General features: G+C 45.7%; 2 non-coding genes across 2 annotated transcripts; both read left to right on the forward strand.

Moving 5' to 3' along the window:
• Nucleotides 1-4,496: 4,496 nt before the first annotated feature.
• On the forward strand, nt 4,497-6,419 carry LOC126928453 (small subunit ribosomal RNA). The gene has a single exon (XR_007716683.1). It is a non-coding gene; the product is annotated as a small subunit ribosomal RNA (ribosomal RNA).
• Nucleotides 6,420-8,508: 2,089 nt separating this feature from the next.
• On the forward strand, nt 8,509-8,663 carry LOC126928450 (5.8S ribosomal RNA). Its single transcript, XR_007716681.1, has one exon. It is a non-coding gene; the product is annotated as a 5.8S ribosomal RNA (ribosomal RNA).
• Nucleotides 8,664-10,000: the final 1,337 nt, after the last annotated feature.

Here is a 10,000-nt window from a genome sequence, read left to right on the forward strand (position 1 = left end):
TAAATTTTTTCCACCGGACCTAGCTGACTGGGACGTTGGCACTTTGAATGGTTTCGCACTGCTCCAAAAGTGCCGAAAGTACCGAAAGTTCCTTTCGCATTAATTCCATAATAAGCGTTATAAGGTACGTATATTCTGGCATAAATCGATATATTCTAATTAAATACATCGGGATTAAGCGTTAATTTTGTTCTTGAAACGTTCTAAAAAGTTTCGAATTGCACATTGGGACATGGAAAAATTTCCGTATCGAACACGTTTTTTCGAGTTATCTCGCTTAAAAGTGTTACAAGGTAGGAATATTTTTGCATAAATGGACGTATCTCGACGTTTTACGTCGGGATTAAGCGTTTATTTGGTCGCTGGAACGTTTTCTAGAAACGGAACTATGCGACGGGACGTTGGGACTTTGAAGAAGTTCGGCCGGTGCGAAAAGACCGAAAAGGTTTTTTCGAGTTATCTCGCTTAAAAGTGTTACAAGGTAGGAATATTTTTGCATAAATTCGACGTATCTCGACGTTTTACGTCGGGATTAAGCGTTTATGTCGTCCCCAAGACCTTCTACAAAGTTTCGATTTTTTCGTTGGGACTTTGAAAAATTTCCGTATCGAACACGTTTTTTTCGAGTTATCTCGCTTAAAAAGTGTTACAAGGTAGGAATATTTTTGCATAAATGGACGTATCTCGACGTTTTACGTCGGGATTAAGCGTTTATTTGGTCGCTGGAACGTTTTCTAGAAACGGAACTATGCGACGGGACGTTGGGACTTTGAAGAAGTTCGGCCGGTGCGAAAAGACCGAAAAGGTTTTTTCGAGTTATCTCGCTTAAAAGTGTTACAAGGTAGGAATATATTTGCATAAATGGACGTATCTCGACGTTTTACGTCGGGATTAAGCGTTTATTTGGTCGCTGGAACGTTTTCTAGAAACGGAACTATGCGACGGGACGTTGGGACTTTGAAGAAGTTCGGCCGGTGCGAAAGGACCGAAAAGGTTTTTTTCGAGTTATCTCGCTTAAAAGTGTTACAAGGTAGGAATATTTTTGCATAAATGGACGTATCTCGACGTTTTACGTCGGGATTAAGCGTTTATTTGGTCGCTGGAACGTTTTCTAGAAACGGAACTATGCGACGGGACGTTGGGACTTTGAAGAAGTTCGGCCGGTGCGAAAAGACCGAAAAGGTTTTTTCGAGTTATCTCGCTTAAAAGTGTTACAAGGTAGGAATATATTTGCATAAATGGACGTATCTCGACGTTTTACGTCGGGATTAAGCGTTTATTTGGTCGCTGGAACGTTTTCTAGAAACGGAACTATGCGACGGGACGTTGGGACTTTGAAGAAGTTCGGCCGGTGCGAAAAGACCGAAAAGGTTTTTTCGAGTTATCTCGCTTAAAAGTGTTACAAGGTAGGAATATTTTTGCATAAATGGACGTATCTCGACGTTTTACGTCGGGATTAAGCGTTTATTTGGTCGGTGGAACGTTTTCTAGAAACGGAACTATGCGACGGGACGTTGGGACTTTGAAGAAGTTCGGCCGGTGCGAAAAGACCGAAAAGGTATTTTTCGAGTTATCTCGCTTAAAAGTGTTACAAGGTAGGAATATATTTGCATAAATGGACGTATCTCGACGTTTTACGTCGGGATTAAGCGTTTATTTGGTCGCTGGAACGTTTTCTAGAAACGGAACTATGCGACGGGACGTTGGGACTTTGAAGAAGTTCGGCCGGTGCGAAAAGACCGAAAAGGTTTTTTCGAGTTATCTCGCTTAAAAGTGTTACAAGGTAGGAATATTTTTGCATAAATGGACGTATCTCGACGTTTTACGTCGGGATTAAGCGTTTATTTGGTCGCTGGAACGTTTTCTAGAAACGGAACTATGCGACGGGACGTTGGGACTTTGAAGAAGTTCGGCCGGTGCGAAAAGACCGAAAAGGTTTTTTCGAGTTATCTCGCTTAAAAGTGTTACAAGGTAGGAATATATTTGCATAAATGGACGTATCTCGACGTTTTACGTCGGGATTAAGCGTTTATTTGGTCGCTGGAACGTTTTCTAGAAACGGAACTATGCGACGGGACGTTGGGACTTTGAAGAAGTTCGGCCGGTGCGAAAAGACCGAAAAGGTTTTTTCGAGTTATCTCGCTTAAAAGTGTTACAAGGTAGGAATATTTTTGCATAAATGGACGTATCTCGACGTTTTACGTCGGGATTAAGCGTTTATTTGGTCGGTGGAACGTTTTCTAGAAACGGAACTATGCGACGGGACGTTGGGACTTTGAAGAAGTTCGGCCGGTGCGAAAAGACCGAAAAGGTTTTTTCGAGTTATCTCGCTTAAAAGTGTTACAAGGTAGGAATATATTTGCATAAATGGACGTATCTCGACGTTTTACGTCGGGATTAAGCGTTTATTTGGTCGCTGGAACGTTTTCTAGAAACGGAACTATGCGACGGGACGTTGGGACTTTGAAGAAGTTCGGCCGGTGCGAAAAGACCGAAAAGGTTTTTTCGAGTTATCTCGCTTAAAAGTGTTACAAGGTAGGAATATATTTGCATAAATGGACGTATCTCGACGTTTTACGTCGGGATTAAGCGTTTATTTGGTCGCTGGAACGTTTTCTAGAAACGGAACTATGCGACGGGACGTTGGGACTTTGAAGAAGTTCGGCCGGTGCGAAAGGACCGAAAAGGTTTTTTCGAGTTATCTCGCTTAAAAGTGTTACAAGGTAGGAATATTTTTGCATAAATGGACGTATCTCGACGTTTTACGTCGGGATTAAGCGTTTATTTGGTCGCTGGAACGTTTTCTAGAAACGGAACTATGCGACGGGACGTTGGGACTTTGAAGAAGTTCGGCCGGTGCGAAAAGACCGAAAAGGTTTTTTCGAGTTATCTCGCTTAAAAGTGTTACAAGGTAGGAATATTTTTGCATAAATCGACGTATCTCGACGTTTTACGTCGGGATTAAGCGTTTATGTCGTCCCCAAGACCTTCTACAAAGTTTCGATTTTTTCGTTGGGACTTTGAAAAATTTCCGTATCGAACACGTTTTTTCGAGTTATCTCGCTTAAAAGTGTTACAAGGTAGGAATATTTTTGCACAAATGGACGTATCTCGACGTTTTACGTCGGGATTAAGCGTTTATTTGGTCGCTGGAACGTTTTCTAGAAACGGAACTATGCGACGGGACGTTGGGACTTTGAAGAAGTTCGGCCGGTGCGAAAAGTCCGAAATGGTTATTTCGAGTTATTTCGTTAAAAAGCGTTATAAGGTATAATTTTTTTGACAGGGATCGTTATATCTCTATTAAATACAATCGGATTAAACATTTTTGTCGAATTTTTTGAAAAATTAGCTTCCGTCGGACTGATACGACTGGGATATTTTTGCAATTTTTTCGTTAATTAATGTTACAAGGTATATATCTTTTTACATATTTCGTGTTATTTTAACGTGTTTTAATCGATTATAAAGTTATTTTTCGTCCATAGTCGATAAAACTGTATGTTTACTGATGCAATTTTTCGGTGAAAAAAAAAATTAATTTTTTGGTAAAAATGCATTTATAATATGTTAATAATGCTTGTGGTAAAATATTTCGATGGTTGGATATCGCCTTTATATAGTAGTTATTGAACGTGCGAGCGACTAAGTTCCAGCGTCCCTTCCGAACGGTACGTTGCTACGGAGGTTTTGCACCATAAGCGCGCGGCCGCTAGCCCGACCGGCGCCGGCCTTCCGGCCGGCCCCTTGGTATCTATAAGAGAAGCGTCGAGCCGGACGGTTCGGTCGGAACAGCGCTGGGCGCGTGGCTATTCTACGGCCTCGGTTGAGAATTCAGTCACCGCTCCTCGAGTCTTAGTGTATTTTACGCTATTTCTCGACTGTTCCTCCGTTCTCGTACTGGTTTTTTCTCTACACTGCTGCGCCGCGGGTCGAAGTCTAGGACGTAATGACCGTTAACGTGGCAAGCTTCCCCTTAGTCGGGAAGCTGGTGACCTGTGTGCACGTATTTGACAAAAGTTGGATGCGTGTGTGCTTGTACTTACGGAGTAGCCATTCTTGCAGAGACCATCGGTTGTAAGCTATTTGTAGCTGCACGATGGTCCTTTTGGCGTTCTGTAGAGTGCGTTATCTTCTGGTAACGCGTCTCTACAGAGGTGTTGAAGCTTATAAAAGAATATTCTTACGGTATGTCCAGCATGCGTATACGTGCTTTACCGCTAAGTTATATTCTACGAGAGAAGTTGGAGGAGAAAAGTTACAAACAGAAATAATTCTGTGAAGTATGAATCTTTGTATCGATATATGATGGTGAGAGAGGAGGAGAATTAAAGTGGCTGAGTGACGTTGTTACTGAACCATGGAACGTTGCTCTCTAAGTCATATTACATATATATATAAAATGAAAAGTCTCGTCGTACGGTGCTTACGTCCCACCTACGACACAGAGAGAACTTTTAAACGAAAATGCTGGTTTTTGGGAATATATTATAAGATCCCTGGTTGATCCTGCCAGTAGTCATATGCTTGTCTCAAAGATTAAGCCATGCATGTCTCAGTACATGCCGCATTAAGGTGAAACCGCGAATGGCTCATTAAATCAGTTATGGTTTCTTAGATCATACCTACATTTACTTGGATAACTGTGGTAATTCTAGAGCTAATACATGCAAACAGATTCCGACCAGAGATGGTAGGAATGCTTTTATTAGATCAAAACCAATCGGTGGCGGATGGCTCGTCTGTCCGTCCATCGTTTGTTTTGGTGACTCTGAATAACTTTGTGCTGATCGCATGGTCATCTAGCACCGGCGACGCATCTTTCAAATGTCTGCCTTATCAACTGTCGATGGTAGGTTCTGCGCCTACCATGGTTGTAACGGGTAACGGGGAATCAGGGTTCGATTCCGGAGAGGGAGCCTGAGAAACAGCTACCACATCCAAGGAAGGCAGCAGGCGCGCAAATTACCCACTCCCGGCACGGGGAGGTAGTGACGAAAAATAACGATACGGGACTCATCCGAGGCCCCGTAATCGGAATGAGTACACTTTAAATCCTTTAACGAGGACCAATTGGAGGGCAAGTCTGGTGCCAGCAGCCGCGGTAATTCCAGCTCCAATAGCGTATATTAAAGTTGTTGCGGTTAAAAAGCTCGTAGTTGAATCTGTGTGTCACAGTGTCGGTTCACCGCTCGCGGTGTTTAACTGGCATTATGTGGTACGTCCTATCGGTGGGCTTAGCTCCTCGCGGGCGGTCCAACTAATATCCCATCGCGGTGCTCTTCACTGAGTGTCGAGGTGGGCCGATACGTTTACTTTGAACAAATTAGAGTGCTTAAAGCAGGCTACCTTCGCCTGAATACTGTGTGCATGGAATAATGGAATAGGACCTCGGTTCTATTTTGTTGGTTTTCGGAGCCCCGAGGTAATGATTAATAGGGACAGATGGGGGCATTCGTATTGCGACGTTAGAGGTGAAATTCTTGGATCGTCGCAAGACGGACAGAAGCGAAAGCATTTGCCAAAAATGTTTTCATTAATCAAGAACGAAAGTTAGAGGTTCGAAGGCGATCAGATACCGCCCTAGTTCTAACCATAAACGATGCCAGCCAGCGATCCGCCGAAGTTCCTCCGATGACTCGGCGGGCAGCTTCCGGGAAACCAAAGCTTTTGGGTTCCGGGGGAAGTATGGTTGCAAAGCTGAAACTTAAAGGAATTGACGGAAGGGCACCACCAGGAGTGGAGCCTGCGGCTTAATTTGACTCAACACGGGAAACCTCACCAGGCCCGGACACCGGAAGGATTGACAGATTGATAGCTCTTTCTTGATTCGGTGGGTGGTGGTGCATGGCCGTTCTTAGTTGGTGGAGCGATTTGTCTGGTTAATTCCGATAACGAACGAGACTCTAGCCTGCTAAATAGACGTAACTTATGGTATCTCGAAGGCCCCCGGCTTCGGTCGGTGGGTTTTTACTACCAACGTACAAACAAATCTTCTTAGAGGAACAGGCGGCTTCTAGCCGCACGAGATTGAGCAATAACAGGTCTGTGATGCCCTTAGATGTTCTGGGCCGCACGCGCGCTACACTGAAGGAATCAGCGTGTTTTCCCTGGCCGAAAGGCCCGGGTAACCCGCTGAACCTCCTTCGTGCTAGGGATTGGGGCTTGCAATTATTCCCCATGAACGAGGAATTCCCAGTAAGCGCGAGTCATAAGCTCGCGTTGATTACGTCCCTGCCCTTTGTACACACCGCCCGTCGCTACTACCGATTGAATGATTTAGTGAGGTCTTCGGACTGGTGCGCGGCCAATGTGATAAGCATTGCCGATGTTACCGGGAAGATGACCAAACTTGATCATTTAGAGGAAGTAAAAGTCGTAACAAGGTTTCCGTAGGTGAACCTGCGGAAGGATCATTAACGATATAACACAAAAACTTAAAGAATTTGACTTGAACACTTGAAAAATACGAAACTGTATAAGTCGGTAAGGAGCCGTACTCCTCCTATATCGACGAACCAAAGTATATACGACGTATCAACAAGCTATATACTTTAACAAAGAACAGTTAAATTCGCCCGGAGCGTGGCTTACTCCGTTGGCAAAATGATGAAAAGACATAAGGAGGAGACGACCCTCCAGCTACGAAACTATATGAAGAGAAGGTGGCACTCTCTCTCGATCATCGGGATGAAGAGATACATATATATATATATATATATATATATACATACATAAACGAATTCGAGGCGCCTGCGTGAGGTCGTACACAGAAAGACCCGCCGTCTGCGAATATTATGATTTTATAATAAAACTATAAATGGGAACTTGAGCTTTCGAAAATTAAACTTTGACACGAATATCGAACGAAAAATTACGAATGGAAACCACCCGTAAAGAGAAATGAGATCGAGGCGCTTGCGTGAGGCCGTATACAGAAAGACCCGCCGCCACGATCTCGTATTTTTTTTTTTGCGTCGTGGAGACCGTACAAACGAATAACAAAATCTCTAAAGTGCCTCGTGTCGGAGAGATCATGCTCGCCTATTCTCTTCTATGTTTCGTGGTCTGTGTTGCGTTTGCTCTCCTCCTAGCAACGGGACATCGAAGACTCCTCTTTGGGATCGAACGAAGCGACTAAAACGAGTCGACGAGAGCGAAAGTACGAGTAGCGAGTCGCGCATGTAGAAAGGATACCGACATATCTTCGAAGGTTCTCTTCGAAGATCCATGGATACCTTATGCGCGTCGACCTTTCGTCTCTTTCACCGCTCTCGGTCGTTCTCGAAACGTGCTTCCTACCCATAGGGCGTGTGTTCTTCGTATGTCGTTTTGTTCGAAATAACGAAACCACTTGTAACATACTCGTGGATCGGGTAACCTAGAACGAAAACGCATTGCGTGGATGTTGGCCCGCTATGATAATGATGATGATGACGATGACTATGATGACGATGCGTAGCAACGATTCGTAACTAGTCTAGCCGAAGTTGGTTCAGAGGGGACCGCAGGCTGTCTACCCTCGATGTCGTGAGTCGGACACCCGTGCCGTCGCTAGAGTTTTTTCAAAGCTCGGCTTCTGGATATTGGGAAGAAAGACCGCTCGAGGACGACGGCTGCGCGTGCGTCCCATCGAATTTTTTTTTTTTATACCACCTGAACGACTAAAGTTTCGTCTAGTTCGTCGCATATAACCCGTTCAGAGGGGACCGCAGGCTGTCTATCCTCGTTGTCGTGAGTCGGACACCCGTGCCGTCGCTGAAGTTTTTTCAAAGCTCGGCTTCTGGATATTGGGAAGAAAGACCGCGCGAGGTAGATGGATGCGAGTCCCATCGAATTTTTTTATTTTTTAAAAAAAACAATCACCTGAACGGAGATGTGTTCTCTTTCGTCGATTTTTCACGCTTTGAGTCGTCGCGATCGCCATCCGTTCGGAGGAGATCGCCGACTTCGAAGCCTCGATGTCGTGAGTCGGACACCCGTGCCGTCGCTAGAGTTTTTTCAAAGCTCGGCTTCTGGATATTGGGAGGAAAGACCGCTCGAGGCCGAGGGTCGCGCGAGTCCCATCGAATCTTTACATCACCCGAACGATGGAGGCGCACGCTCTTTTTCTTGAATAATTGGACGAGAGGAATGCATATCGTATTATATATACACACACACACATATATATATATATGGGCTAGCCACCGTGCGTATTTCTTCGCGAGATCGTGTGCTGCACAGAGGATTCAGAATCGGGTGTTATATCCCCGTCGTTTCCTGACGAACGGAGCTTCGATCTCGATGGTTGTTATATATCATAATGTACTTTTCGCCCGGCCGGCGGACGCGCGTATCTTCGCGCGTTCGTCGGATTTCATTTTCGAACGTTTTCGTGTCGTCGATCTTCCGGCGACTTCTGCGCGTCCGATTCCCGTTGGTCGGTCGTGTCGGATCTCGGCTTCGCTCGAACCGAGTATTAAGAGTACATGGAGTACAAGAGTTTTAAAAAATATATGAAAAGATTACCCTGAACGGTGGATCACTTGGCTCGTGGGTCGATGAAGAACGCAGCTAATTGCGCGTCAACGTGTGAACTGCAGGACACATGAACATCGACATTTCGAACGCACATTGCGGTCCACGGATACAATTCCTGGACCACGCCTGGCTGAGGGTTGCTCACGTAAACCTAAGACTGCTTGCGTTGCGTGTCGTTCCTCTCTATCTGTCTCTCTCTGTCCCTTGGTGCCTTCGACAACCCGCCGTCGTTCTTACGATACGTAGAACGTTTCAGAGTCGGAGGAAGCGCACGAAGAAGGATACGAACAAGAGCGGACGCGAGAGAACGTACGCGACGTACGAGCGATTGTTGGACGCTCGTCGGCGTTCGTCGCGGTCGTGTCGAGACCGTGCAATTCGTACGCATGCTCGATATATAAACTATCGTGTTCACGGGAGACACTACGAAACTCTACCTCTGTCTCTCTCTGTCCCTTGGTGCCTTCGACAACCCGCCGTCGTTCTTACGATACGTAGAACGTTTCAGAGTCGGAGGAAGCGCACGAAGAAGGATACGAATAAGAGCGGAGAGAACCGTCACGGACCTGCGTGAGTGCTAGCGGCGTCGTGAGTCGTCCTTTCGTACGACCGCCCGCTTATGCACCGCTTCGTGTCGGTTATCGAATATATTATATATATATATATATATATATATATATACATACGTAGTGTTGTCCTCGTGACCGATTTTTTTTTCATATCAGCAGATTTGCATACGTTTGCAGGTTTTCGATGAGCACGATGTCCGCGCCCCCGACGTCGTCTTAAATGAATATTATTTTGGCGAGACTGAGAGAAAGCAAATATGGGAACTCGGTCGAGAGAGGAGAGAAGGAGAACAGCCTCAGATAAAAGTAAACTTGGTAACGGTGCGGAATTTTGCCGTACAACCGTCTTTTCTTAAGACGTTTTACTCGAATAGCCCCAGGGATCTAATGCCCACTCCGTCTCTTCGTGCGTAGAGATATACTCTGCGCGAGCGACTGACAACGACGAGGACCGTCGCATCGATGGGTCGTCGTTGCGTTTAACATACTCTGTGCTTGTAATTTATCCCCGAAAGAGAGCCGTAGATCCGGGAACGCACACGTGATTTCTTCGAGCGCTGATGACTTAGGGAGATGATCCCCAGGCGTTGCGCGGAGATCGGAGAGTACGCGTTACTTGTATCGGGACGAATTTTCCCCGTCGTTCGCGTATCTCTCTGCCCGCCGGCCCTGGCCCAAAGCCACGTTCGTCGGAAATCGTAGAAATCGTGTGCGAACTAGCGCGTGTCTATGATCGGCTACGGGTGTTTTACCAAGCTCGAGGTGTTGCGCAACGTTTCCGTACCTGACGAAGATGCGCACGAGAGTCCGTTACAAAGTCGTTGGATGGTCGTCGTCGTCATGCCAGAGAGAATCTCTGGACACGTACAGGAGAAGAGATCGTAGACGAGGAAGAAGACGATCCCCTT

Source organism: Bombus affinis, unplaced genomic scaffold (assembly GCF_024516045.1).
Source record: "Bombus affinis isolate iyBomAffi1 unplaced genomic scaffold, iyBomAffi1.2 ctg00000961.1, whole genome shotgun sequence".
NCBI lineage: Eukaryota > Metazoa > Arthropoda > Insecta > Hymenoptera > Apidae > Bombus > Bombus affinis.